At 46.2% G+C, this 16,816-nt stretch overlaps 52 non-coding genes and 4 pseudogenes across 52 annotated transcripts; all 56 read right to left on the reverse strand.

Annotated features, from left to right (window-relative positions):
* Positions 1-249: 249 nt before the first annotated feature.
* On the reverse strand, positions 250-368 carry LOC139395191 (5S ribosomal RNA). Its single transcript, XR_011630298.1, has one exon. It is a non-coding gene; the product is annotated as a 5S ribosomal RNA (ribosomal RNA).
* Positions 369-545: 177 nt separating this feature from the next.
* Positions 546-664, reverse strand: LOC139395182 (5S ribosomal RNA). Its single transcript, XR_011630289.1, has one exon. It is a non-coding gene; the product is annotated as a 5S ribosomal RNA (ribosomal RNA).
* Positions 665-841: 177 nt separating this feature from the next.
* LOC139395199 (5S ribosomal RNA) lies at positions 842-960 on the reverse strand. Its single transcript, XR_011630305.1, has one exon. It is a non-coding gene; the product is annotated as a 5S ribosomal RNA (ribosomal RNA).
* A 177-nt stretch (positions 961-1,137) lies between these two features.
* On the reverse strand, positions 1,138-1,256 carry LOC139394718 (5S ribosomal RNA). The gene has a single exon (XR_011629846.1). It is a non-coding gene; the product is annotated as a 5S ribosomal RNA (ribosomal RNA).
* A 177-nt stretch (positions 1,257-1,433) lies between these two features.
* Positions 1,434-1,552, reverse strand: LOC139395184 (5S ribosomal RNA). Its single transcript, XR_011630291.1, has one exon. It is a non-coding gene; the product is annotated as a 5S ribosomal RNA (ribosomal RNA).
* Positions 1,553-1,729: 177 nt separating this feature from the next.
* Positions 1,730-1,848, reverse strand: LOC139395192 (5S ribosomal RNA). The gene has a single exon (XR_011630299.1). It is a non-coding gene; the product is annotated as a 5S ribosomal RNA (ribosomal RNA).
* Positions 1,849-2,025: 177 nt separating this feature from the next.
* LOC139394834 (5S ribosomal RNA) lies at positions 2,026-2,144 on the reverse strand. The gene has a single exon (XR_011629957.1). It is a non-coding gene; the product is annotated as a 5S ribosomal RNA (ribosomal RNA).
* A 177-nt stretch (positions 2,145-2,321) lies between these two features.
* On the reverse strand, positions 2,322-2,440 carry LOC139395155 (5S ribosomal RNA). Its single transcript, XR_011630263.1, has one exon. It is a non-coding gene; the product is annotated as a 5S ribosomal RNA (ribosomal RNA).
* A 177-nt stretch (positions 2,441-2,617) lies between these two features.
* LOC139395205 (5S ribosomal RNA) lies at positions 2,618-2,736 on the reverse strand (annotated as a pseudogene).
* A 176-nt stretch (positions 2,737-2,912) lies between these two features.
* On the reverse strand, positions 2,913-3,031 carry LOC139394950 (5S ribosomal RNA). The gene has a single exon (XR_011630068.1). It is a non-coding gene; the product is annotated as a 5S ribosomal RNA (ribosomal RNA).
* A 177-nt stretch (positions 3,032-3,208) lies between these two features.
* LOC139395185 (5S ribosomal RNA) lies at positions 3,209-3,327 on the reverse strand. Its single transcript, XR_011630292.1, has one exon. It is a non-coding gene; the product is annotated as a 5S ribosomal RNA (ribosomal RNA).
* A 177-nt stretch (positions 3,328-3,504) lies between these two features.
* On the reverse strand, positions 3,505-3,623 carry LOC139395067 (5S ribosomal RNA). Its single transcript, XR_011630179.1, has one exon. It is a non-coding gene; the product is annotated as a 5S ribosomal RNA (ribosomal RNA).
* Positions 3,624-3,800: 177 nt separating this feature from the next.
* LOC139395156 (5S ribosomal RNA) lies at positions 3,801-3,919 on the reverse strand. Its single transcript, XR_011630264.1, has one exon. It is a non-coding gene; the product is annotated as a 5S ribosomal RNA (ribosomal RNA).
* Positions 3,920-4,096: 177 nt separating this feature from the next.
* Positions 4,097-4,215, reverse strand: LOC139395206 (5S ribosomal RNA; annotated as a pseudogene).
* Positions 4,216-4,391: 176 nt separating this feature from the next.
* LOC139395183 (5S ribosomal RNA) lies at positions 4,392-4,510 on the reverse strand. Its single transcript, XR_011630290.1, has one exon. It is a non-coding gene; the product is annotated as a 5S ribosomal RNA (ribosomal RNA).
* A 177-nt stretch (positions 4,511-4,687) lies between these two features.
* Positions 4,688-4,806, reverse strand: LOC139395186 (5S ribosomal RNA). The gene has a single exon (XR_011630293.1). It is a non-coding gene; the product is annotated as a 5S ribosomal RNA (ribosomal RNA).
* Positions 4,807-4,983: 177 nt separating this feature from the next.
* On the reverse strand, positions 4,984-5,102 carry LOC139395157 (5S ribosomal RNA). Its single transcript, XR_011630265.1, has one exon. It is a non-coding gene; the product is annotated as a 5S ribosomal RNA (ribosomal RNA).
* Positions 5,103-5,279: 177 nt separating this feature from the next.
* On the reverse strand, positions 5,280-5,398 carry LOC139395198 (5S ribosomal RNA). Its single transcript, XR_011630304.1, has one exon. It is a non-coding gene; the product is annotated as a 5S ribosomal RNA (ribosomal RNA).
* A 177-nt stretch (positions 5,399-5,575) lies between these two features.
* Positions 5,576-5,694, reverse strand: LOC139395159 (5S ribosomal RNA). Its single transcript, XR_011630267.1, has one exon. It is a non-coding gene; the product is annotated as a 5S ribosomal RNA (ribosomal RNA).
* Positions 5,695-5,871: 177 nt separating this feature from the next.
* LOC139395202 (5S ribosomal RNA) lies at positions 5,872-5,989 on the reverse strand (annotated as a pseudogene).
* Positions 5,990-6,166: 177 nt separating this feature from the next.
* Positions 6,167-6,285, reverse strand: LOC139394724 (5S ribosomal RNA). The gene has a single exon (XR_011629852.1). It is a non-coding gene; the product is annotated as a 5S ribosomal RNA (ribosomal RNA).
* Positions 6,286-6,462: 177 nt separating this feature from the next.
* On the reverse strand, positions 6,463-6,581 carry LOC139395193 (5S ribosomal RNA). Its single transcript, XR_011630300.1, has one exon. It is a non-coding gene; the product is annotated as a 5S ribosomal RNA (ribosomal RNA).
* Positions 6,582-6,758: 177 nt separating this feature from the next.
* On the reverse strand, positions 6,759-6,877 carry LOC139395187 (5S ribosomal RNA). Its single transcript, XR_011630294.1, has one exon. It is a non-coding gene; the product is annotated as a 5S ribosomal RNA (ribosomal RNA).
* Positions 6,878-7,054: 177 nt separating this feature from the next.
* Positions 7,055-7,173, reverse strand: LOC139395200 (5S ribosomal RNA). The gene has a single exon (XR_011630306.1). It is a non-coding gene; the product is annotated as a 5S ribosomal RNA (ribosomal RNA).
* A 177-nt stretch (positions 7,174-7,350) lies between these two features.
* On the reverse strand, positions 7,351-7,469 carry LOC139394736 (5S ribosomal RNA). Its single transcript, XR_011629863.1, has one exon. It is a non-coding gene; the product is annotated as a 5S ribosomal RNA (ribosomal RNA).
* A 177-nt stretch (positions 7,470-7,646) lies between these two features.
* On the reverse strand, positions 7,647-7,765 carry LOC139394748 (5S ribosomal RNA). The gene has a single exon (XR_011629874.1). It is a non-coding gene; the product is annotated as a 5S ribosomal RNA (ribosomal RNA).
* Positions 7,766-7,942: 177 nt separating this feature from the next.
* LOC139395194 (5S ribosomal RNA) lies at positions 7,943-8,061 on the reverse strand. The gene has a single exon (XR_011630301.1). It is a non-coding gene; the product is annotated as a 5S ribosomal RNA (ribosomal RNA).
* A 177-nt stretch (positions 8,062-8,238) lies between these two features.
* Positions 8,239-8,357, reverse strand: LOC139394759 (5S ribosomal RNA). The gene has a single exon (XR_011629885.1). It is a non-coding gene; the product is annotated as a 5S ribosomal RNA (ribosomal RNA).
* Positions 8,358-8,534: 177 nt separating this feature from the next.
* On the reverse strand, positions 8,535-8,653 carry LOC139395188 (5S ribosomal RNA). Its single transcript, XR_011630295.1, has one exon. It is a non-coding gene; the product is annotated as a 5S ribosomal RNA (ribosomal RNA).
* Positions 8,654-8,830: 177 nt separating this feature from the next.
* Positions 8,831-8,949, reverse strand: LOC139395158 (5S ribosomal RNA). The gene has a single exon (XR_011630266.1). It is a non-coding gene; the product is annotated as a 5S ribosomal RNA (ribosomal RNA).
* A 177-nt stretch (positions 8,950-9,126) lies between these two features.
* On the reverse strand, positions 9,127-9,245 carry LOC139395207 (5S ribosomal RNA; annotated as a pseudogene).
* Positions 9,246-9,421: 176 nt separating this feature from the next.
* On the reverse strand, positions 9,422-9,540 carry LOC139394771 (5S ribosomal RNA). Its single transcript, XR_011629896.1, has one exon. It is a non-coding gene; the product is annotated as a 5S ribosomal RNA (ribosomal RNA).
* A 177-nt stretch (positions 9,541-9,717) lies between these two features.
* LOC139395190 (5S ribosomal RNA) lies at positions 9,718-9,836 on the reverse strand. The gene has a single exon (XR_011630297.1). It is a non-coding gene; the product is annotated as a 5S ribosomal RNA (ribosomal RNA).
* Positions 9,837-10,013: 177 nt separating this feature from the next.
* Positions 10,014-10,132, reverse strand: LOC139394782 (5S ribosomal RNA). Its single transcript, XR_011629907.1, has one exon. It is a non-coding gene; the product is annotated as a 5S ribosomal RNA (ribosomal RNA).
* Positions 10,133-10,309: 177 nt separating this feature from the next.
* Positions 10,310-10,428, reverse strand: LOC139394793 (5S ribosomal RNA). Its single transcript, XR_011629918.1, has one exon. It is a non-coding gene; the product is annotated as a 5S ribosomal RNA (ribosomal RNA).
* Positions 10,429-10,605: 177 nt separating this feature from the next.
* LOC139394804 (5S ribosomal RNA) lies at positions 10,606-10,724 on the reverse strand. The gene has a single exon (XR_011629929.1). It is a non-coding gene; the product is annotated as a 5S ribosomal RNA (ribosomal RNA).
* A 177-nt stretch (positions 10,725-10,901) lies between these two features.
* LOC139394816 (5S ribosomal RNA) lies at positions 10,902-11,020 on the reverse strand. The gene has a single exon (XR_011629940.1). It is a non-coding gene; the product is annotated as a 5S ribosomal RNA (ribosomal RNA).
* A 177-nt stretch (positions 11,021-11,197) lies between these two features.
* On the reverse strand, positions 11,198-11,316 carry LOC139394827 (5S ribosomal RNA). Its single transcript, XR_011629951.1, has one exon. It is a non-coding gene; the product is annotated as a 5S ribosomal RNA (ribosomal RNA).
* Positions 11,317-11,493: 177 nt separating this feature from the next.
* Positions 11,494-11,612, reverse strand: LOC139394841 (5S ribosomal RNA). Its single transcript, XR_011629963.1, has one exon. It is a non-coding gene; the product is annotated as a 5S ribosomal RNA (ribosomal RNA).
* A 177-nt stretch (positions 11,613-11,789) lies between these two features.
* Positions 11,790-11,908, reverse strand: LOC139394852 (5S ribosomal RNA). The gene has a single exon (XR_011629974.1). It is a non-coding gene; the product is annotated as a 5S ribosomal RNA (ribosomal RNA).
* Positions 11,909-12,085: 177 nt separating this feature from the next.
* LOC139394863 (5S ribosomal RNA) lies at positions 12,086-12,204 on the reverse strand. The gene has a single exon (XR_011629985.1). It is a non-coding gene; the product is annotated as a 5S ribosomal RNA (ribosomal RNA).
* Positions 12,205-12,381: 177 nt separating this feature from the next.
* On the reverse strand, positions 12,382-12,500 carry LOC139394875 (5S ribosomal RNA). The gene has a single exon (XR_011629996.1). It is a non-coding gene; the product is annotated as a 5S ribosomal RNA (ribosomal RNA).
* Positions 12,501-12,677: 177 nt separating this feature from the next.
* On the reverse strand, positions 12,678-12,796 carry LOC139394887 (5S ribosomal RNA). The gene has a single exon (XR_011630007.1). It is a non-coding gene; the product is annotated as a 5S ribosomal RNA (ribosomal RNA).
* A 177-nt stretch (positions 12,797-12,973) lies between these two features.
* Positions 12,974-13,092, reverse strand: LOC139394898 (5S ribosomal RNA). The gene has a single exon (XR_011630018.1). It is a non-coding gene; the product is annotated as a 5S ribosomal RNA (ribosomal RNA).
* Positions 13,093-13,269: 177 nt separating this feature from the next.
* LOC139394910 (5S ribosomal RNA) lies at positions 13,270-13,388 on the reverse strand. Its single transcript, XR_011630029.1, has one exon. It is a non-coding gene; the product is annotated as a 5S ribosomal RNA (ribosomal RNA).
* A 177-nt stretch (positions 13,389-13,565) lies between these two features.
* LOC139394921 (5S ribosomal RNA) lies at positions 13,566-13,684 on the reverse strand. The gene has a single exon (XR_011630040.1). It is a non-coding gene; the product is annotated as a 5S ribosomal RNA (ribosomal RNA).
* A 177-nt stretch (positions 13,685-13,861) lies between these two features.
* LOC139394932 (5S ribosomal RNA) lies at positions 13,862-13,980 on the reverse strand. The gene has a single exon (XR_011630051.1). It is a non-coding gene; the product is annotated as a 5S ribosomal RNA (ribosomal RNA).
* A 177-nt stretch (positions 13,981-14,157) lies between these two features.
* On the reverse strand, positions 14,158-14,276 carry LOC139394944 (5S ribosomal RNA). The gene has a single exon (XR_011630062.1). It is a non-coding gene; the product is annotated as a 5S ribosomal RNA (ribosomal RNA).
* Positions 14,277-14,453: 177 nt separating this feature from the next.
* On the reverse strand, positions 14,454-14,572 carry LOC139394957 (5S ribosomal RNA). Its single transcript, XR_011630074.1, has one exon. It is a non-coding gene; the product is annotated as a 5S ribosomal RNA (ribosomal RNA).
* A 177-nt stretch (positions 14,573-14,749) lies between these two features.
* On the reverse strand, positions 14,750-14,868 carry LOC139394968 (5S ribosomal RNA). Its single transcript, XR_011630085.1, has one exon. It is a non-coding gene; the product is annotated as a 5S ribosomal RNA (ribosomal RNA).
* A 260-nt stretch (positions 14,869-15,128) lies between these two features.
* On the reverse strand, positions 15,129-15,247 carry LOC139394980 (5S ribosomal RNA). The gene has a single exon (XR_011630096.1). It is a non-coding gene; the product is annotated as a 5S ribosomal RNA (ribosomal RNA).
* A 177-nt stretch (positions 15,248-15,424) lies between these two features.
* On the reverse strand, positions 15,425-15,543 carry LOC139394991 (5S ribosomal RNA). The gene has a single exon (XR_011630107.1). It is a non-coding gene; the product is annotated as a 5S ribosomal RNA (ribosomal RNA).
* Positions 15,544-15,720: 177 nt separating this feature from the next.
* LOC139395003 (5S ribosomal RNA) lies at positions 15,721-15,839 on the reverse strand. The gene has a single exon (XR_011630118.1). It is a non-coding gene; the product is annotated as a 5S ribosomal RNA (ribosomal RNA).
* A 177-nt stretch (positions 15,840-16,016) lies between these two features.
* LOC139395015 (5S ribosomal RNA) lies at positions 16,017-16,135 on the reverse strand. The gene has a single exon (XR_011630129.1). It is a non-coding gene; the product is annotated as a 5S ribosomal RNA (ribosomal RNA).
* A 177-nt stretch (positions 16,136-16,312) lies between these two features.
* LOC139395026 (5S ribosomal RNA) lies at positions 16,313-16,431 on the reverse strand. Its single transcript, XR_011630140.1, has one exon. It is a non-coding gene; the product is annotated as a 5S ribosomal RNA (ribosomal RNA).
* Positions 16,432-16,608: 177 nt separating this feature from the next.
* On the reverse strand, positions 16,609-16,727 carry LOC139395038 (5S ribosomal RNA). Its single transcript, XR_011630151.1, has one exon. It is a non-coding gene; the product is annotated as a 5S ribosomal RNA (ribosomal RNA).
* Between the last annotated feature and the right edge of the window lie 89 nt (positions 16,728-16,816).

Genomic DNA, 16,816 nt, shown 5'->3' on the forward strand with positions numbered 1-16,816 from the left:
ACCAGGCCCGACCCTGCTTAGCTTCCGAGATCGGACGAGATCAGGCGTACTCAGGCCGGTGTGGGCGTAAGCGAAAGGCAATCTCAAAAAGTGGATGAAATTGCATATACTGTAGCCATAATTTGTAGCACAGATTGTTGGATGAAATACAAACTAACCTTGCTTACTTATTTCAAAGCGAGGGCACATATTTCAGCCTTGTGGGAAAAAACGGACAAAGAGTTGAAATTCCACAAGGCAGTGACAAAAAGCTTACAGCACCTGGTATTCCCAGGGGGTCTCCCATCCAAGTACTAACCAGGCCCGACCATGCTTAGCTTCCGAGATCGGACGAGATCAGGCGTACTCAGGCCGGTGTGGCCGTAAGCGAAAGGCAATCTCAAAAAGTGGATGAAATTGCATATACTGTAGCCATAATTTGTAGCACAGATTGTTGGATGAAATACAAACTAACCTTGCTTACTTATTTCAAAGCGAGGGCACATATTTCAGCCTTGTGGGAAAAAACGGACAAAGAGTTGAAATTCCACAAGGCAGTGACAAAAAGCTTACAGCACCTGGTATTCCCAGGCGGTCTCCCATCCAAGTACTAACCAGGCCCGACCCTGCTTAGCTTCCGAGATCGGACGAGATCAGGCGTACTCAGGCCGGTGTGGCCGTAATCGAAAGGCAATCTCAAAAAGTGGATGAAATTGCATATACTGTAGCCATAATTTGTAGCACAGATTGTTGGATGAAATACAAACTAACCTTGCTTACTTATTTCAAAGCGAGGGCACATATTTCAGCCTTGTGGGAAAAAACGGACAAAGAGTTGAAATTCCACAAGGCAGTGACAAAAAGCTTACAGCACCTGGTATTCCCAGGCGGTCTCCCATCCAAGTACTAAACAGGCCCGACCCTGCTTAGCTTCCGAGATCGGACAAGATCAGGCGTACTCAGGCCGGTGTGGCCGTAAGCGAAAGGCAATCTCAAAAAGTGGATGAAATTGCATATACTGTAGCCATAATTTGTAGCACAGATTGTTGGATGAAATACAAACTAACCTTGCTTACTTATTTCAAAGCGAGGGCACATATTTCAGCCTTGTGGGAAAAAACGGACAAAGAGTTGAAATTCCACAAGGCAGTGACAAAAAGCTTACAGCACCTGGTATTCCCAGGCGGTCTCCCATCCAAGTACTAACCAGGCCCGACCCTGCTTAGCTTCCGAGATCGGACGAGATCAGGCGTACTCAGGCCGGTGTGGCCGTAAGCGAAAGGCAATCTCAAAAAGTGGATGAAATTGCATATACTGTAGCCATAATTTGTAGCACAGATTGTTGGATGAAATACAAACTAACCTTGCTTACTTATTTCAAAGCGAGGGCACATATTTCAGCCTTGTGGGAAAAAACGGACAAAGAGTTGAAATTCCACAAGGCAGTGACAAAAAGCTTACAGCACCTGGTATTCCCAGGCGGTCTCCCATCCAAGTACTAACCAGGCCCGACCCTGCTTAGCTTCCGAGATCGGACGAGATCAGGCGTACTCAGGCCGGTGTGGCCGTAATCGAAAGGCAATCTCAAAAAGTGGATGAAATTGCATATACTGTAGCCATAATTTGTAGCACAGATTGTTGGATGAAATACAAACTAACCTTGCTTACTTATTTCAAAGCGAGGGCACATATTTCAGCCTTGTGGGAAAAAACGGACAAAGAGTTGAAATTCCACAAGGCAGTGACAAAAAGCTTACAGCACCTGGTATTCCCAGGGGGTCTCCCATCCAAGTACTAACCAGGCCCGACCATGCTTAGCTTCCGAGATCGGACGAGATCAGGCGTACTCAGGCCGGTGTGGCCGTAAGCGAAAGGCAATCTCAAAAAGTGGATGAAATTGCATATACTGTAGCCATAATTTGTAGCACAGATTGTTGGATGAAATACAAACTAACCTTGCTTACTTATTTCAAAGCGAGGGCACATATTTCAGCCTTGTGGGAAAAAACGGACAAAGAGTTGAAATTCCACAAGGCAGTGACAAAAAGCTTACAGCACCTGGTATTCCCAGGCGGTCTCCCATCCAAGTACTAACCAGGCCCGACCCTGCTTAGCTTCCGAGATCGGACGAGATCAGGCGTACTCAGGCCGGTGTGGCCGTAAGCGAAAGGCAATCTCAAAAAGTGGATGAAATTGCATATACTGTAGCCATAATTTGTAGCACAGATTGTTGGATGAAATACAAACTAACCTTGCTTACTTATTTCAAAGCGAGGGCACATATTTCAGCCTTGTGGGAAAAAACGGACAAAGAGTTGAAATTCCACAAGGCAGTGACAAAAAGCTTACAGCACCTGGTATTCCCAGGCGGTCTCCCATCCAAGTACTAACCAGGCCCGACCCTGCTTAGCTTCCGAGATCGGACGAGATCAGGCGTACTCAGGCAGGTGTGGCCGTAAGCGAAAGGCAATCTCAAAAAGTGGATGAAATTGCATATACTGTAGCCATAATTTGTAGCACAGATTGTTGGATGAAATACAAACTAACCTTGCTTACTTATTTCAAAGCGAGGGCACATATTTCAGCCTTGTGGGAAAAAACGGACAAAGAGTTGAAATTCCACAAGGCAGTGACAAAAAGCTTAGAGCACCTGGTATTCCCAGGCGGTCTCCCATCCAAGCACTAACCAGGCCCGACCCTGCTTAGCTTCCGAGATCGGACGAGATCAGGCGTACTCAGGCCGGTGTGGCCGTAAGCGAAAGGCAATCTCAAAAAGTGGATGAAATTGCATATACTGTAGCCATAATTTGTAGCACAGATTGTTGGATGAAATACAAACTAACCTTGCTTACTTATTTCAAAGCGAGGGCACATATTTCAGCCTTGTGGGAAAAACGGACAAAGAGTTGAAATTCCACAAGGCAGTGACAAAAAGCTTACAGCACCTGGTATTCCCAGGCGGTCTCCCATCCAAGTACTAACCAGGCCCGACCCTGCTTAGCTTCCGAGATCGGACGAGATCAGGCGTACTCAGGCCGGTGTGGCCGTAAGCGAAAGGCAATCTCAAAAAGTGGATGAAATTGCATATACTGTAGCCATAATTTGTAGCACAGATTGTTGGATGAAATACAAACTAACCTTGCTTACTTATTTCAAAGCGAGGGCACATATTTCAGCCTTGTGGGAAAAAACGGACAAAGAGTTGAAATTCCACAAGGCAGTGACAAAAAGCTTACAGCACCTGGTATTCCCAGGCGGTCTCCCATCCAAGTACTAACCAGGCCCGACCCTGCTTAGCTTCCGAGATCGGACGAGATCAGGCGTACTCAGGCCGGTGTGGCCGTAATCGAAAGGCAATCTCAAAAAGTGGATGAAATTGCATATACTGTAGCCATAATTTGTAGCACAGATTGTTGGATGAAATACAAACTAACCTTGCTTACTTATTTCAAAGCGAGGGCACATATTTCAGCCTTGTGGGAAAAAACGGACAAAGAGTTGAAATTCCACAAGGCAGTGACAAAAAGCTTACAGCACCTGGTATTCCCAGGCGGTCTCCCATCCAAGTACTAACCAGGCCCGACCCTGCTTAGCTTCCGAGATCGGACGAGATCAGGCGTACTCAGGCCGGTGTGGCCGTAAGCGAAAGGCAATCTCAAAAAGTGGATGAAATTGCATATACTGTAGCCATAATTTGTAGCACAGATTGTTGGATGAAATACAAACTAACCTTGCTTACTTATTTCAAAGCGAGGGCACATATTTCAGCCTTGTGGGAAAAAACGGACAAAGAGTTGAAATTCCACAAGGCAGTGACAAAAAGCTTACAGCACCTGGTATTCCCAGGCGGTCTCCCATCCAAGTACTAACCAGGCCCGACCCTGCTTAGCTTCCGAGATCGGACGAGATCAGGCGTACTCAGGCAGGTGTGGCCGTAAGCGAAAGGCAATCTCAAAAAGTGGATGAAATTGCATATACTGTAGCCATAATTTGTAGCACAGATTGTTGGATGAAATACAAACTAACCTTGCTTACTTATTTCAAAGCGAGGGCACATATTTCAGCCTTGTGGGAAAAAACGGACAAAGAGTTGAAATTCCACAAGGCAGTGACAAAAAGCTTAGAGCACCTGGTATTCCCAGGCGGTCTCCCATCCAAGCACTAACCAGGCCCGACCCTGCTTAGCTTCCGAGATCGGACGAGATCAGGCGTACTCAGGCCGGTGTGGCCGTAAGCGAAAGGCAATCTCAAAAAGTGGATGAAATTGCATATACTGTAGCCATAATTTGTAGCACAGATTGTTGGATGAAATACAAACTAACCTTGCTTACTTATTTCAAAGCGAGGGCACATATTTCAGCCTTGTGGGAAAAACGGACAAAGAGTTGAAATTCCACAAGGCAGTGACAAAAAGCTTACAGCACCTGGTATTCCCAGGCGGTCTCCCATCCAAGTACTAACCAGGCCCGACCCTGCTTAGCTTCCGAGATCGGACGAGATCAGGCGTACTCAGGCCGGTGTGGCCGTAAGCGAAAGGCAATCTCAAAAAGTGGATGAAATTGCATATACTGTAGCCATAATTTGTAGCACAGATTGTTGGATGAAATACAAACTAACCTTGCTTACTTATTTCAAAGCGAGGGCACATATTTCAGCCTTGTGGGAAAAAACGGACAAAGAGTTGAAATTCCACAAGGCAGTGACAAAAAGCTTACAGCACCTGGTATTCCCAGGCGGTCTCCCATCCAAGTACTAACCAGGCCCGACCCTGCTTAGCTTCCGAGATCGGACGAGATCAGGCGTACTCAGGCCGGTGTGGCCGTAATCGAAAGGCAATCTCAAAAAGTGGATGAAATTGCATATACTGTAGCCATAATTTGTAGCACAGATTGTTGGATGAAATACAAACTAACCTTGCTTACTTATTTCAAAGCGAGGGCACATATTTCAGCCTTGTGGGAAAAAACGGACAAAGAGTTGAAATTCCACAAGGCAGTGACAAAAAGCTTACAGCACCTGGTATTCCCAGGCGGTCTCCCATCCAAGTACTAACCAGGCCCGACCCTGCTTAGCTTCCGAGATCGGACGAGATCAGGCGTACTCAGGCAGGTGTGGCCGTAAGCGAAAGGCAATCTCAAAAAGTGGATGAAATTGCATATACTGTAGCCATAATTTGTAGCACAGATTGTTGGATGAAATACAAACTAACCTTGCTTACTTATTTCAAAGCGAGGGCACATATTTCAGCCTTGTGGGAAAAAACGGACAAAGAGTTGAAATTCCACAAGGCAGTGACAAAAAGCTTAGAGCACCTGGTATTCCCAGGCGGTCTCCCATCCAAGTACTAACCAGGCCCGACCCTGCTTAGCTTCCGAGATCGGACGAGATCAGGCGTACTCAGGCCGGTGTGGCCGTAAGCGAAAGGCAATCTCAAAAAGTGGATGAAATTGCATATACTGTAGCCATAATTTGTAGCACAGATTGTTGGATGAAATACAAACTAACCTTGCTTACTTATTTCAAAGCGAGGGCACATATTTCAGCCTTGTGGGAAAAAACGGACAAAGAGTTGAAATTCCACAAGGCAGTGACAAAAAGCTTACAGCACCTGGTATTCCCAGGCGGTCTCCCATCCAAGTACTCACCAGGCCCGACCCTGCTTAGCTTCCGAGATCGGATGAGATCAGGCGTACTCAGGCCGGTGTGGCCGTAAGCGAAAGGCAATCTCAAAAAGTGGATGAAATTGCATATACTGTAGCCATAATTTGTGGTACAGATTGTTGGATGAAATACAAACTAACCTTGCTTACTTATTTCAAAGCGAGGGCACATATTTCAGCCTTGTGGGAAAAAACGGACAAAGAGTTGAAATTCCACAAGGCAGTGACAAAAAGCTTACAGCACCTGGTATTCCCAGGCGGTCTCCCATCCAAGTACTAACCAGGCCCGACCCTGCTTAGCTTCCGAGATCGGACGAGATCAGGCGTACTCAGGCCGTGTGGCCGTAAGCGAAAGGCAATCTCAAAAAGTGGATGAAATTGCATATACTGTAGCCATAATTTGTGGTACAGATTGTTGGATGAAATACAAACTAACCTTGCTTACTTATTTCAAAGCGAGGGCACATATTTCAGCCTTGTGGGAAAAAACGGACAAAGAGTTGAAATTCCACAAGGCAGTGACAAAAAGCTTACAGCACCTGGTATTCCCAGGCGGTCTCCCATCCAAGTACTAACCAGGCCCGACCCTGCTTAGCTTCCGAGATCGGACGAGATCAGGCGTACTCAGGCCGGTGTGGCCGTAAGCGAAAGGCAATCTCAAAAAGTGGATGAAATTGCATATACTGTAGCCATAATTTGTAGCACAGATTGTTGGATGAAATACAAACTAACCTTGCTTACTTATTTCAAAGCGAGGGCACATATTTCAGCCTTGTGGGAAAAAACGGACAAAGAGTTGAAATTCCACAAGGCAGTGACAAAAAGCTTACAGCACCTGGTATTCCCAGGGGGTCTCCCATCCAAGTACTAACCAGGCCCGACCATGCTTAGCTTCCGAGATCGGACGAGATCAGGCGTACTCAGGCCGGTGTGGCCGTAAGCGAAAGGCAATCTCAAAAAGTGGATGAAATTGCATATACTGTAGCCATAATTTGTAGCACAGATTGTTGGATGAAATACAAACTAACCTTGCTTACTTATTTCAAAGCGAGGGCACATATTTCAGCCTTGTGGGAAAAAACGGACAAAGAGTTGAAATTCCACAAGGCAGTGACAAAAAGCTTACAGCACCTGGTATTCCCAGGCGGTCTCCCATCCAAGTACTAACCAGGCCCGACCCTGCTTAGCTTCCGAGATCGGACGAGATCAGGCGTACTCAGGCCGGTGTGGCCGTAATCGAAAGGCAATCTCAAAAAGTGGATGAAATTGCATATACTGTAGCCATAATTTGTAGCACAGATTGTTGGATGAAATACAAACTAACCTTGCTTACTTATTTCAAAGCGAGGGCACATATTTCAGCCTTGTGGGAAAAAACGGACAAAGAGTTGAAATTCCACAAGGCAGTGACAAAAAGCTTACAGCACCTGGTATTCCCAGGCGGTCTCCCATCCAAGTACTAAACAGGCCCGACCCTGCTTAGCTTCCGAGATCGGACAAGATCAGGCGTACTCAGGCCGGTGTGGCCGTAAGCGAAAGGCAATCTCAAAAAGTGGATGAAATTGCATATACTGTAGCCATAATTTGTAGCACAGATTGTTGGATGAAATACAAACTAACCTTGCTTACTTATTTCAAAGCGAGGGCACATATTTCAGCCTTGTGGGAAAAAACGGACAAAGAGTTGAAATTCCACAAGGCAGTGACAAAAAGCTTACAGCACCTGGTATTCCCAGGCGGTCTCCCATCCAAGTACTAACCAGGCCCGACCCTGCTTAGCTTCCGAGATCGGACGAGATCAGGCGTACTCAGGCCGGTGTGGCCGTAAGCGAAAGGCAATCTCAAAAAGTGGATGAAATTGCATATACTGTAGCCATAATTTGTAGCACAGATTGTTGGATGAAATACAAACTAACCTTGCTTACTTATTTCAAAGCGAGGGCACATATTTCAGCCTTGTGGGAAAAAACGGACAAAGAGTTGAAATTCCACAAGGCAGTGACAAAAAGCTTACAGCACCTGGTATTCCCAGGCGGTCTCCCATCCAAGTACTAACCAGGCCCGACCCTGCTTAGCTTCCGAGATCGGACGAGATCAGGCGTACTCAGGCCGGTGTGGCCGTAAGCGAAAGGCAATCTCAAAAAGTGGATGAAATTGCATATACTGTAGCCATAATTTGTAGCACAGATTGTTGGATGAAATACAAACTAACCTTGCTTACTTATTTCAAAGCGAGGGCACATATTTCAGCCTTGTGGGAAAAAACGGACAAAGAGTTGAAATTCCACAAGGCAGTGACAAAAAGCTTACAGCACCTGGTATTCCCAGGGGGTCTCCCATCCAAGTACTAACCAGGCCCGACCATGCTTAGCTTCCGAGATCGGACGAGATCAGGCGTACTCAGGCCGGTGTGGCCGTAAGCGAAAGGCAATCTCAAAAAGTGGATGAAATTGCATATACTGTAGCCATAATTTGTAGCACAGATTGTTGGATGAAATACAAACTAACCTTGCTTACTTATTTCAAAGCGAGGGCACATATTTCAGCCTTGTGGGAAAAAACGGACAAAGAGTTGAAATTCCACAAGGCAGTGACAAAAAGCTTACAGCACCTGGTATTCCCAGGCGGTCTCCCATCCAAGTACTAACCAGGCCCGACCCTGCTTAGCTTCCGAGATCGGACGAGATCAGGCGTACTCAGGCCGGTGTGGCCGTAAGCGAAAGGCAATCTCAAAAAGTGGATGAAATTGCATATACTGTAGCCATAATTTGTAGCACAGATTGTTGGATGAAATACAAACTAACCTTGCTTACTTATTTCAAAGCGAGGGCACATATTTCAGCCTTGTGGGAAAAAACGGACAAAGAGTTGAAATTCCACAAGGCAGTGACAAAAAGCTTACAGCACCTGGTATTCCCAGGCGGTCTCCCATCCAAGTACTAACCAGGCCCGACCCTGCTTAGCTTCCGAGATCGGACGAGATCAGGCGTACTCAGGCCGGTGTGGCCGTAATCGAAAGGCAATCTCAAAAAGTGGATGAAATTGCATATACTGTAGCCATAATTTGTAGCACAGATTGTTGGATGAAATACAAACTAACCTTGCTTACTTATTTCAAAGCGAGGGCACATATTTCAGCCTTGTGGGAAAAAACGGACAAAGAGTTGAAATTCCACAAGGCAGTGACAAAAAGCTTACAGCACCTGGTATTCCCAGGCGGTCTCCCATCCAAGTACTAACCAGGCCCGACCCTGCTTAGCTTCCGAGATCGGACGAGATCAGGCGTACTCAGGCAGGTGTGGCCGTAAGCGAAAGGCAATCTCAAAAAGTGGATGAAATTGCATATACTGTAGCCATAATTTGTAGCACAGATTGTTGGATGAAATACAAACTAACCTTGCTTACTTATTTCAAAGCGAGGGCACATATTTCAGCCTTGTGGGAAAAAACGGACAAAGAGTTGAAATTCCACAAGGCAGTGACAAAAAGCTTAGAGCACCTGGTATTCCCAGGCGGTCTCCCATCCAAGCACTAACCAGGCCCGACCCTGCTTAGCTTCCGAGATCGGACGAGATCAGGCGTACTCAGGCCGGTGTGGCCGTAAGCGAAAGGCAATCTCAAAAAGTGGATGAAATTGCATATACTGTAGCCATAATTTGTAGCACAGATTGTTGGATGAAATACAAACTAACCTTGCTTACTTATTTCAAAGCGAGGGCACATATTTCAGCCTTGTGGGAAAAACGGACAAAGAGTTGAAATTCCACAAGGCAGTGACAAAAAGCTTACAGCACCTGGTATTCCCAGGCGGTCTCCCATCCAAGTACTAACCAGGCCCGACCCTGCTTAGCTTCCGAGATCGGACGAGATCAGGCGTACTCAGGCCGGTGTGGCCGTAAGCGAAAGGCAATCTCAAAAAGTGGATGAAATTGCATATACTGTAGCCATAATTTGTAGCACAGATTGTTGGATGAAATACAAACTAACCTTGCTTACTTATTTCAAAGCGAGGGCACATATTTCAGCCTTGTGGGAAAAAACGGACAAAGAGTTGAAATTCCACAAGGCAGTGACAAAAAGCTTACAGCACCTGGTATTCCCAGGCGGTCTCCCATCCAAGTACTAACCAGGCCCGACCCTGCTTAGCTTCCGAGATCGGACGAGATCAGGCGTACTCAGGCCGGTGTGGCCGTAATCGAAAGGCAATCTCAAAAAGTGGATGAAATTGCATATACTGTAGCCATAATTTGTAGCACAGATTGTTGGATGAAATACAAACTAACCTTGCTTACTTATTTCAAAGCGAGGGCACATATTTCAGCCTTGTGGGAAAAAACGGACAAAGAGTTGAAATTCCACAAGGCAGTGACAAAAAGCTTACAGCACCTGGTATTCCCAGGCGGTCTCCCATCCAAGTACTAACCAGGCCCGACCCTGCTTAGCTTCCGAGATCGGACGAGATCAGGCGTACTCAGGCCGGTGTGGCCGTAAGCGAAAGGCAATCTCAAAAAGTGGATGAAATTGCATATACTGTAGCCATAATTTGTAGCACAGATTGTTGGATGAAATACAAACTAACCTTGCTTACTTATTTCAAAGCGAGGGCACATATTTCAGCCTTGTGGGAAAAAACGGACAAAGAGTTGAAATTCCACAAGGCAGTGACAAAAAGCTTACAGCACCTGGTATTCCCAGGCGGTCTCCCATCCAAGTACTAACCAGGCCCGACCCTGCTTAGCTTCCGAGATCGGACGAGATCAGGCGTACTCAGGCCGGTGTGGCCGTAAGCGAAAGGCAATCTCAAAAAGTGGATGAAATTGCATATACTGTAGCCATAATTTGTAGCACAGATTGTTGGATGAAATACAAACTAACCTTGCTTACTTATTTCAAAGCGAGGGCACATATTTCAGCCTTGTGGGAAAAAACGGACAAAGAGTTGAAATTCCACAAGGCAGTGACAAAAAGCTTACAGCACCTGGTATTCCCAGGCGGTCTCCCATCCAAGTACTAACCAGGCCCGACCCTGCTTAGCTTCCGAGATCGGACGAGATCAGGCGTACTCAGGCCGGTGTGGCCGTAAGCGAAAGGCAATCTCAAAAAGTGGATGAAATTGCATATACTGTAGCCATAATTTGTAGCACAGATTGTTGGATGAAATACAAACTAACCTTGCTTACTTATTTCAAAGCGAGGGCACATATTTCAGCCTTGTGGGAAAAAACGGACAAAGAGTTGAAATTCCACAAGGCAGTGACAAAAAGCTTACAGCACCTGGTATTCCCAGGCGGTCTCCCATCCAAGTACTAACCAGGCCCGACCCTGCTTAGCTTCCGAGATCGGACGAGATCAGGCGTACTCAGGCCGGTGTGGCCGTAAGCGAAAGGCAATCTCAAAAAGTGGATGAAATTGCATATACTGTAGCCATAATTTGTAGCACAGATTGTTGGATGAAATACAAACTAACCTTGCTTACTTATTTCAAAGCGAGGGCACATATTTCAGCCTTGTGGGAAAAAACGGACAAAGAGTTGAAATTCCACAAGGCAGTGACAAAAAGCTTACAGCACCTGGTATTCCCAGGCGGTCTCCCATCCAAGTACTAACCAGGCCCGACCCTGCTTAGCTTCCGAGATCGGACGAGATCAGGCGTACTCAGGCCGGTGTGGCCGTAAGCGAAAGGCAATCTCAAAAAGTGGATGAAATTGCATATACTGTAGCCATAATTTGTAGCACAGATTGTTGGATGAAATACAAACTAACCTTGCTTACTTATTTCAAAGCGAGGGCACATATTTCAGCCTTGTGGGAAAAAACGGACAAAGAGTTGAAATTCCACAAGGCAGTGACAAAAAGCTTACAGCACCTGGTATTCCCAGGCGGTCTCCCATCCAAGTACTAACCAGGCCCGACCCTGCTTAGCTTCCGAGATCGGACGAGATCAGGCGTACTCAGGCCGGTGTGGCCGTAAGCGAAAGGCAATCTCAAAAAGTGGATGAAATTGCATATACTGTAGCCATAATTTGTAGCACAGATTGTTGGATGAAATACAAACTAACCTTGCTTACTTATTTCAAAGCGAGGGCACATATTTCAGCCTTGTGGGAAAAAACGGACAAAGAGTTGAAATTCCACAAGGCAGTGACAAAAAGCTTACAGCACCTGGTATTCCCAGGCGGTCTCCCATCCAAGTACTAACCAGGCCCGACCCTGCTTAGCTTCCGAGATCGGACGAGATCAGGCGTACTCAGGCCGGTGTGGCCGTAAGCGAAAGGCAATCTCAAAAAGTGGATGAAATTGCATATACTGTAGCCATAATTTGTAGCACAGATTGTTGGATGAAATACAAACTAACCTTGCTTACTTATTTCAAAGCGAGGGCACATATTTCAGCCTTGTGGGAAAAAACGGACAAAGAGTTGAAATTCCACAAGGCAGTGACAAAAAGCTTACAGCACCTGGTATTCCCAGGCGGTCTCCCATCCAAGTACTAACCAGGCCCGACCCTGCTTAGCTTCCGAGATCGGACGAGATCAGGCGTACTCAGGCCGGTGTGGCCGTAAGCGAAAGGCAATCTCAAAAAGTGGATGAAATTGCATATACTGTAGCCATAATTTGTAGCACAGATTGTTGGATGAAATACAAACTAACCTTGCTTACTTATTTCAAAGCGAGGGCACATATTTCAGCCTTGTGGGAAAAAACGGACAAAGAGTTGAAATTCCACAAGGCAGTGACAAAAAGCTTACAGCACCTGGTATTCCCAGGCGGTCTCCCATCCAAGTACTAACCAGGCCCGACCCTGCTTAGCTTCCGAGATCGGACGAGATCAGGCGTACTCAGGCCGGTGTGGCCGTAAGCGAAAGGCAATCTCAAAAAGTGGATGAAATTGCATATACTGTAGCCATAATTTGTAGCACAGATTGTTGGATGAAATACAAACTAACCTTGCTTACTTATTTCAAAGCGAGGGCACATATTTCAGCCTTGTGGGAAAAAACGGACAAAGAGTTGAAATTCCACAAGGCAGTGACAAAAAGCTTACAGCACCTGGTATTCCCAGGCGGTCTCCCATCCAAGTACTAACCAGGCCCGACCCTGCTTAGCTTCCGAGATCGGACGAGATCAGGCGTACTCAGGCCGGTGTGGCCGTAAGCGAAAGGCAATCTCAAAAAGTGGATGAAATTGCATATACTGTAGCCATAATTTGTAGCACAGATTGTTGGATGAAATACAAACTAACCTTGCTTACTTATTTCAAAGCGAGGGCACATATTTCAGCCTTGTGGGAAAAAACGGACAAAGAGTTGAAATTCCACAAGGCAGTGACAAAAAGCTTACAGCACCTGGTATTCCCAGGCGGTCTCCCATCCAAGTACTAACCAGGCCCGACCCTGCTTAGCTTCCGAGATCGGACGAGATCAGGCGTACTCAGGCCGGTGTGGCCGTAAGCGAAAGGCAATCTCAAAAAGTGGATGAAATTGCATATACTGTAGCCATAATTTGTGGTACAGATTGTTGGATGAAATACAAACTAACCTTGCTTACTTATTTCAAAGCGAGGGCACATATTTCAGCCTTGTGGGAAAAAACGGACAAAGAGTTGAAATTCCACAAGGCAGTGACAAAAAGCTTACAGCACCTGGTATTCCCAGGCGGTCTCCCATCCAAGTACTAACCAGGCCCGACCCTGCTTAGCTTCCGAGATCGGACGAGATCAGGCGTACTCAGGCCGGTGTGGCCGTAAGCGAAAGGCAATCTCAAAAAGTGGATGAAATTGCATATACTGTAGCCATAATTTGTGGTACAGATTGTTGGATGAAATACAAACTAACCTTGCTTACTTATTTCAAAGCGAGGGCACATATTTCAGCCTTGTGGGAAAAAACGGACAAAGAGTTGAAATTCCACAAGGCAGTGACAAAAAGCTTACAGCACCTGGTATTCCCAGGCGGTCTCCCATCCAAGTACTAACCAGGCCCGACCCTGCTTAGCTTCCGAGATCGGACGAGATCAGGCGTACTCAGGCCGGTGTGGCCGTAAGCGAAAGGCAATCTCAAAAAGTGGATGAAATTGCATATACTGTAGCCATAATTTGTAGCACAGATTGTTGGATGAAATACAAACTAACCTTGCTTACTTATTTCAAAGCGAGGGCACATATTTCAGCCTTGTGGGAAAAAACGGACAAAGAGTTGAAATTCCACAAGGCAGTGACAAAAAGCTTACAGCACCTGGTATTCCCAGGCGGTCTCCCATCCAAGTACTAACCAGGCCCGACCCTGCTTAGCTTCCGAGATCGGACGAGATCAGGCGTACTCAGGCCGGTGTGGCCGTAAGCGAAAGGCAATCTCAAAAAGTGGATGAAATTGCATATACTGTAGCCATAATTTGTAGTACAGATTGTTGGATGAAATACAAACTAACCTTGCTTACTTATTTCAAAGCGAGGGCACATATTTCAGCCTTGTGGGAAAAAACGGACAAAGAGTTGAAATTCCACAAGGCAGTGACAAAAAGCTTACAGCACCTGGTATTCCCAGGCGGTCTCCCATCCAAGTACTAACCAGGCCCGACCCTGCTTAGCTTCCGAGATCGGACGAGATCAGGCGTACTCAGGCCGGTGTGGCCGTAAGCGAAAGGCAATCTCAAAAAGTGGATGAAATTGCATATACTGTAGCCATAATTTGTGGTACAGATTGTTGGATGAAATACAAACTAACCTTGCTTACTTATTTCAAAGCGAGGGCACATATTTCAGCCTTGTGGGAAAAAACGGACAAAGAGTTGAAATTCCACAAGGCAGTGACAAAAAGCTTACAGCACCTGGTATTCCCAGGCGGTCTCCCATCCAAGTACTAACCAGGCCCGACCCTGCTTAGCTTCCGAGATCGGACGAGATCAGGCGTACTCAGGCCGGTGTGGCCGTAAGCGAAAGGCAATCTCAAAAAGTGGATGAAATTGCATATACTGTAGCCATAATTTGTGGTACAGATTGTTGGATGAAATACAAACTAACCTTGCTTACTTATTTCAAAGCGAGGGCACATATTTCAGCCTTGTGGGAAAAAACGGACAAAGAGTTGAAATTCCACAAGGCAGTGACAAAAAGCTTACAGCACCTGGTATTCCCAGGCGGTCTCCCATCCAAGTACTAACCAGGCCCGACCCTGCTTAGCTTCCGAGATCGGACGAGATCAGGCGTACTCAGGCCGGTGTGGCCGTAAGCGAGAAACTATCTCTTGGTGCACTATGTAAAGTCAAAGTGAGCCTGATTAACAGCTGTTGCATTTTCACCATTTAGATAAGCATCTTTGTGTCACTCAAAAAGTGGAAGAAATTGCATATACTGTAGCCATAATTTGTAGCACAGATTGTTGGATGAAATACAAACTAACCTTGCTTACTTATTTCAAAGCGAGGGCACATATTTCAGCCTTGTGGGAAAAAACGGACAAAGAGTTGAAATTCCACAAGGCAGTGACAAAAAGCTTACAGCACCTGGTATTCCCAGGCGGTCTCCCATCCAAGTACTAACCAGGCCCGACCCTGCTTAGCTTCCGAGATCGGACGAGATCAGGCGTACTCAGGCCGGTGTGGCCGTAAGCGAAAGGCAATCTCAAAAAGTGGATGAAATTGCATATACTGTAGCCATAATTTGTGGTACAGATTGTTGGATGAAATACAAACTAACCTTGCTTACTTATTTCAAAGCGAGGGCACATATTTCAGCCTTGTGGGAAAAAACGGACAAAGAGTTGAAATTCCACAAGGCAGTGACAAAAAGCTTACAGCACCTGGTATTCCCAGGCGGTCTCCCATCCAAGTACTAACCAGGCCCGACCCTGCTTAGCTTCCGAGATCGGACGAGATCAGGCGTACTCAGGCCGGTGTGGCCGTAAGCGAAAGGCAATCTCAAAAAGTGGATGAAATTGCATATACTGTAGCCATAATTTGTGGTACAGATTGTTGGATGAAATACAAACTAACCTTGCTTACTTATTTCAAAGCGAGGGCACATATTTCAGCCTTGTGGGAAAAAACGGACAAAGAGTTGAAATTCCACAAGGCAGTGACAAAAAGCTTACAGCACCTGGTATTCCCAGGCGGTCTCCCATCCAAGTACTAACCAGGCCCGACCCTGCTTAGCTTCCGAGATCGGACGAGATCAGGCGTACTCAGGCCGGTGTGGCCGTAAGCGAAAGGCAATCTCAAAAAGTGGATGAAATTGCATATACTGTAGCCATAATTTGTGGTACAGATTGTTGGATGAAATACAAACTAACCTTGCTTACTTATTTCAAAGCGAGGGCACATATTTCAGCCTTGTGGGAAAAAACGGACAAAGAGTTGAAATTCCACAAGGCAGTGACAAAAAGCTTACAGCACCTGGTATTCCCAGGCGGTCTCCCATCCAAGTACTAACCAGGCCCGACCCTGCTTAGCTTCCGAGATCGGACGAGATCAGGCGTACTCAGGCCGGTGTGGCCGTAAGCGAAAGGCAACCTCAAAAAGTGGATGAAATTGCATATACTGTAGCCATAATTTGTGGTACAGATTGTTGGATGAAATACAAACTAACCTTGCTTACTTATTTCAAAGCGAGGGCACATATTTCAGCCTTGTGGGAAAAAACGGACAAAGAGTTGAAATTCCACAAGGCAGTGACAAAAAGCTTACAGCACCTGGTATTCCCAGGCGGTCTCCCATCCAAGTACTAACCAGGCCCGACCCTGCTTAGCTTCCGAGATCGGACGAGATCAGGCGTACTCAGGCCGGTGTGGCCGTAAGCGAAAGGCAACCTCAAAAAGTGGATGAAATTGCATATACTGTAGCCATAATTTGTGGTACAGATTGTTGGATGAAATACAAACTAACCTTGCTTACTTATTTCAAAGCGAGGGCACATATTTCAGCCTTGTGGGAAAAAACGGACAAAGAGTTGAAATTCCACAAGGCAGTGACAAAAAGCTTACAGCACCTGGTATTCCCAGGCGGTCTCCCATCCAAGTACTAACCAGGCCCGACCCTGCTTAGCTTCCGAGATCGGACGAGATCAGGCGTACTCAGGCCGGTGTGGCCGTAAGCGAAAGGCAACCTCAAAAAGTGGATGAAATTGCATATACTGTAGCCATAATTTGTGGTACAGATTGTTGGATGAAATACAAACTAACCTT

The sequence above is a fragment of the Oncorhynchus clarkii genome, unplaced genomic scaffold (assembly GCF_045791955.1).
Source record: "Oncorhynchus clarkii lewisi isolate Uvic-CL-2024 unplaced genomic scaffold, UVic_Ocla_1.0 unplaced_contig_1042_pilon_pilon, whole genome shotgun sequence".
In the NCBI taxonomy this organism is placed as follows: domain Eukaryota; kingdom Metazoa; phylum Chordata; class Actinopteri; order Salmoniformes; family Salmonidae; genus Oncorhynchus; species Oncorhynchus clarkii.